This window comes from Carassius gibelio, chromosome B25, assembly GCF_023724105.1.
Source record: "Carassius gibelio isolate Cgi1373 ecotype wild population from Czech Republic chromosome B25, carGib1.2-hapl.c, whole genome shotgun sequence".
Taxonomy (NCBI): Eukaryota; Metazoa; Chordata; class Actinopteri; order Cypriniformes; family Cyprinidae; genus Carassius; species Carassius gibelio.
In genome coordinates, this window is record NC_068420.1 from 4,034,754 (window position 1) to 4,041,176 (window position 6,423).

A 6,423-nucleotide genomic window follows, 5' to 3' on the forward strand; every position below is an offset into this window, starting at 1 on the left:
TGGAGGAATGATGCTGGAAATTCAGCTTTGCATCACAGGAATAAATTATTATTTTAAAGTATATTCAAATAGAAAACTATTATTTTAAGCTTTAATAATATTTCACAATATTACTGTTTTTTCCTGTATTTTTGATCAAATAAATGCAGGCTTGATGAGCAGAAGAAACTTCTTTAAAAAATATTAAAAATAGAAACTTAGAAAATTTGAAAATTTGAAACTTGAAACGTTCATATTTACATAATCATTACAGCACAAAAGTTTGTGGACAAGGTTAAAAATAATTTCCTGTTCTAGTTTATGAACATACAGGTCAACATTTGTAGTTTGATTTCCTAGAAAAATATAAAGCCAATCACATTCATCAACAGCTTGACACGTCTATGCTGATCTGACCAATAACATAAGTTTGGGGCGGGGCCATCTGTGAGTCAACCAATGGCAGATGTGGTAAGTGTTTTTTTTTTCAGTTCTGTTTGGTGACACTACACTGTTTACCTTCAAAAATTATATTGCCTGATATTCACTGATATTGCCTACTTCTATCCATAAAGCAAGTCCATTTTCAGACTCTCAAAAGAAACAAATAAATTTGCTCAAAGGCGATTATTTATCATCGACTGTGTTCATCTCTCTGGGTTTGTTATGTTTAGGTGACATCATTCCTAAAAGAGAGTTTTAGATTTCCACGCCAATTTCCAAGTTGCATGTCCAATGTCAACTGGCATAACGTTCTTTTTCCAAGTAGAACATTGGAAATTCTAATTACGCCGAACTAGTTCCAAGCTGAATGGAATGCCAAATGACTTCATGCATCCACTAAAATCAACCTGACATCCACTGAATTAAAGCTATTGCAAAAATGGCCAAAAATGCAACACTTGCTTTGTTCGTTTTATATTCAGGCACTTTAAAATGTGTCTATAAATTAAAATAATAAATTCTTGATAATAAAATATGTCTGCCTATATTAAAAAGTTTCCTTTTTTAGAATAGCTTACCACTTGCACGCACTCAGAAAGTCTTCCAGTTTTGTGGATATTCTCACAAAGACCGATAATCGCACAGAAAACTGAGAGGCCACACATAATTTGAACACTGGGTCAATTCAAATTTGAGAAATAATTTTCTCAACATTTCAGCATTGTATTAACTACTCATTTAGTATCTTAAATGATCACTCAGACTGATTTTATGGTAACAAGTTAATAACATTTGTAACGCATCACAGTAACACAGGCATTTGCATCGTTTGTTTCTGATATGTTCGGTTACATTACTAACTGCAATTTTTGTCATATTATTTGGAAAAACAAACTACAATTTGTTAGTTATCTACCCAGCTCTAAGTTAATATTTGGTGGATTTTAAAGCAAGTCTCTGTTTAATATTCCATATATTTCAAGAATAAATATCTAAGAGTTCAGAAGCTTTATTCAAGAAATGAAAGCTATTTATTGTTTCACCGTCTTGCACAGGGGTTTCATCCATGATATATAGTATCTATGTGAATATGATAGTGATCAAATCAGCCCTGATTCTTCAGTGATCTTGGTACCATCCAAACTGTCAGCAAGTTTGGGCAAATTTATCCATCACTAAAAAAATGCTTTGAACTCATTTCCCATAATGTTTTATGTCTGTACATCTGGATTACTTCCACATGTGGTTTTCAAATATCAGGTGTCAGTCACAGAGTTACATAACCGTTCATATACATGCATGTTATATAAGGTCTGTATCTGTTAGAGATAATAAAATCTACATCTTTGTTTGCAAAGCTGTGCGTATATCACAAAAGAAGCCCGTCTTTAATAGATATATAAAACTTATGTAACAGACCCATTTCTGAACTGAGTTTTATGGGTCGATATGCGTGTCTCACAGGTCTCATAAAAGCCTACATCTGATTTCTGATTTTAATATAAAACGGTCATCAAACCAGGTTTAATGATAGAGGGCAATAAAGGTGAAATTCCCATTCGTTCTCACCGTATATATATTTATTCCGTGTATAGAATTACCACTATAAATCCCAAAATGTATAGACCAATTATGAAAGTTAATCTTATCTTGGAAACAGAGATGAGCTCATTAGTGATTCCCATAACACATGAAGAATAATCTAATCTAGTCTCTCAGCTCTCAAAGTGCTTGTATTATGAAGTTAATGTCAAGTATCTTGAATGTTACTCACTTACATGGTTTTCCTCCTTCAGTTTTAAGCCATTTACAGCTATTCATGAAAGTAATTAAGTAGTTCTTTTCCTCATTATTAAAAAAGTTAAAACGCTTAAGAAATCTTATACCATACAGATCAGAATGTCTGTGTGTAAATATTCATTTAAAAAATTTAATTGTAATATTTTTCTTATAGAAATCTCCATGTTTGTCATTGAGATTTTTTATTTATTTATTTATTTATTTTATTAATTTTTTTTATTTTTTTTGCTTTGTTTTGCTCTGCTTAATTTTGGGGCATCTCCCCATTTATTGTAATAATTGTACGATTTTTTTGTATGAAACATACATGAAAGCATGTCATTAATTTTCACATAACATCTCAGAATTTATATCAGAATTGTAAATATACTTTATTTTTTTATTTACCTTATTTAATTGAATAAATCTCTTAATTTAATTGATTACCTTATTAAATTCACTAATTCACAAGTTGCAGTGATTAATGGAATAAAGTAGTCCATTTTCCAAATAAACAAGTTGGATATACTCTAAGAAATCTTACACCATCCAGAAACAGATGTCTGTGATTTGTGGGCATTTGTTTAGTTAGCCATTTTAATGTGTAGATTTTTCTTCATAGAATTTTCCATTCAGATAAGAAAGATAATGAAATAAAATAATGAATCCCATCAGACTAATATGAAAGACACTTCATATGAAAGCATGTCATAGATTCTTGCATAAGATTTCAGAATAAAGTGGCCAGAGGTTTACAGTGTTGCAGGAGCGGTTTCTCACACCGCTTCATTAGATAACATGATAATTGAGTCCCGTTGATTTCACGATCCCTCTCCGAGGTAAACTTCTGACCATCTGATTTGGATTTTTGTGATTAGTTTTTTATTAGACTTTCTGGATCTCGACATTATAAAAACAAGTTTTCAGCTGCCAACTCTTGAACTTAGCAGAAACATACGTGGCGGCTGAGGGTCTACAGTGTTTCTTCAGCGTTAGCGATCTTCCCTTCAGACTTTCAGTTTTTCCAACATGCGTTCCCACAGGAAAGACTAAGGACAAATAAGATTAATTTACGGTGTGAATTAATGAAAACAAAACTCAGAACAAGCTGAGATTTTTCCAGTTGTATGTAATGTCCCGCTCCACATGCTGCTTCTTTAATATCCTTTTCAGCTCGGCGTGTGTCAAAACATGGATGTCAGTTGAGTTGCAAACAGTGTTGAGGGCTGACTTCAGGTCTCTGTGTGTTTTTCTTGGTGCATTGCTATGCAGTGTCACTGCTTTTCTTACTTAGATGTTTTGTCTAGTTTCACACCAAAATATCTAACAATTCTTCAATCAAAAATGATTTTATAGGCAAGTAAAAAAATTTGTCTTGTTTAAAAAAAAAGTAAAAATTAAGTGACTTAATAATATTTTGTATTTATTATTTTGCTTGTTTCAAGCAAAAACTCACTTAATTTGGACTTGTTTTGTTGTTATTGTTTAAAAAAAAAAATATATATATTTTACTTCTTGATTTAAGGATTTTTTTATATTTTGGCTGTAAACAACACACTTTTTTTTTTTTATGAAAAGCATTTTTTGAAGTGTAGTGTGTTCTAGATGGTTATATATGGGATATGTTGTTGCTGGAGTGTTCTGGGTTTTCTTTTCTCAAACTATACTGTGACACCAAAATCAAATATGTTTTATATGTTCAGAAATATGTTTTTTCTCGCATCACATGGGATTGCATCCATGCTAGCAGTACAGAGGCTTTCTTTGCAAGTGTAAGTGGTTTGTGACAAATAGCCGTGTCGAATTCTGGAACACTGTATTGCACAAACTCTCTCGTTCTCATTACGTAAGTAAAACATATTAGGACAAGCCTCTAGAGTGCAATTCAACAGGCTCAGACACACGTGCCAGCACTGGCACATGCAGGGTCAAACATTAGCCATGAGCAATAAGAGTCAGAGAGATCGTTATACGGATTTATTTGATTTAGTTGTTTATTTTATAAACGTAGAAATCATTTGCATCTGCATGCCAAACGTCTTAGTAGTGATTAGTAGTGATTCTTTAGAGTCACGCAGCCTGTTTTATTTAGTTATGAGCTGCATTAAAGTCAAACACAAGCTGGATGCTGCAGAGTAAAAAAAATTTATAGAAGAGGATAATTAGGAAAATTAAGGAAAGTCTGAGAGGATTGTAAAAGAGAAACATAATGGAAAGTTGTTAATACAAGCAACTGAAAAACTAAATAATAAGAGACGCATGTGCAACCTGACCATGTTCATGTCTGTATGTAAGTAAAAAAAATAATGAAATAGAATAAAATTCAGCTAAAATATGCTCAACACTGCAGTCTGCAATAAATATGAATATAACCTCAGTTTTCAGGCTGTTGTCAGGGCATTTTTACTAGAGCGCTATGAGTGTTTCCTAGACCAACTGTACTATCTCCTTAAAAGATACATTATTTGAGGAATAATTAATGTGTGGAGCACAAACGGTTCAGGACGCCACACTGATGCTTCATACAGAAACCTAAGGAGGAGTAATAGTAATAATCATTCTTGACTGAGCAAAAACCATTAATATAATTTAAAATAACCCCATGAAAATCTAGAACTCATACGGGGTCGTCCTGCAGTCAAACATCAGGAACTGATATCTCCGGCTCCCACACACACTTCCCATTGTCCAGACTGGAACCGCAGGATGCGCTCTTTCTGGGAATAAAGTGTCTACGGGAAAGTTTTGGACTCTTTTTAATATAAAAAGGGCAAATCTCAGAAACGGATTGTTCTTTGAGTTTGATATTTATTTGAGGGCAAATCTCATAAGTAAATGTAATTTAAAAGAAGTAATAACTGTATTTTGTGTAAAGAAATAAATGCATATTTTCTAGATAGATGTTTAAGTTGTGATATTTAAATAATATAATTAGTTTTGCATTATAGTGCATGTATTTTTAAATTATATATCATTGTATTATTTTTGTAATACGTTGCATGCATTATTTAAATAATATATTGTTTTTTTCACATTACAATAGGCTACTTGAACGTTTTCTGATCAGATGTGATCCCTCTGAACTGAAGATCTGCATGAAGATCCATGTTTCAAGTAATTAATGGCAATCCATATTTTCTGTGTGAGCTATTTTTGTGATATTTTCCTTGCACATTTTTCTTAGTGATTTTAATTTTGCTACAAAGGGTTAAAAGGACAGATAGAGGAAGCATTCAGCTGGCAGAGAGACGGTGAGCATAATGCACCCAAAACGAACAGAAGACAAAAACAGACAAAGTGAGGCAAATATTTGAAGAAGACTGGCACACAGGATGAGAAGGGTATTAATAGGCTTTTATACGCGTATCCCTCCTTATCTCTAAAAAAAGACGAATGAAGAGGTAGAAAGGGATTAATGGGTGACAAACCTTATGGAAAAAATAAAGTATAATGACGTTAGTCACTTAGTTCCATTACTGCATCTCAGTCGTGTATGAATGATACTTACAGTATACATTTTAATGGCCAGTGACTAGCTGTATATTCAACAAGGACTGCCAGAAAGGGTTTTTTAAATGCTTCAGCTACTGATATCTTCATAACTGCTTCATGGACAGCATAAAAACAAAACTGATGCAGATAATATACTGGTAATGCAGCTATACAGTGAGGAGGACAGCAAAATGTGGAGGATTGTAAACATAACAGAAGTGAAAATATTTCCTACACTGTATGTTTCTGTTGTTGAAGCAACAGGTTTCTGAAAATGTTCTCACCTTTGGGCCATCCAAGATGTAGATGTGTTTGTTTCTTCATCAGATTTGGAGAAATGTAGCACTTGCTCACCAATGGAAGTGAATGGGTGCCGTCAGAAAGAGAGTCCAAACAGCTGATAAAAACATCACAATAATCCACATCATTCCAGTCCATCAATTAACACATCTAGAAGAGAAAAGCTGCATGTTTGTAAGAAACACAGCCATCATTAAGGTGTTTTTAACTCCAGGTAAAATACAAATCCATAAAGTCATCTCATCTGAATCAGGAGAGAAATATGCTCTGATCAAGCACTGTTTATAAGACAAAACAGCTCTAAATATACAGTATGGTGGTATTTTGATGTGAGAGACAACAGGTGATAGACTTATTCTCTGAAGGAAATAGTATTATGGATTATGGGCTCCTATTTTGGCCAGAAACTATTTTTTAAATGTAAAAGTA

General features: G+C 33.0%; 1 long non-coding RNA gene across 1 annotated transcript in view; it reads left to right on the plus strand.

Moving 5' to 3' along the window:
* Nucleotides 1–5,700, plus strand: part of LOC128014710 (uncharacterized) — an 8,344-nt gene extending 2,644 nt beyond the window's left edge. The window contains exons 2-4 of the long non-coding RNA XR_008183633.1: nucleotides 372–450; nucleotides 5,246–5,316; nucleotides 5,409–5,700. This is a non-coding gene — a long non-coding RNA (uncharacterized LOC128014710). The remainder of the gene's footprint in view (nucleotides 1–371; nucleotides 451–5,245; nucleotides 5,317–5,408) is intronic.
* The last annotated feature ends 723 nt before the right edge of the window (nucleotides 5,701–6,423 follow it).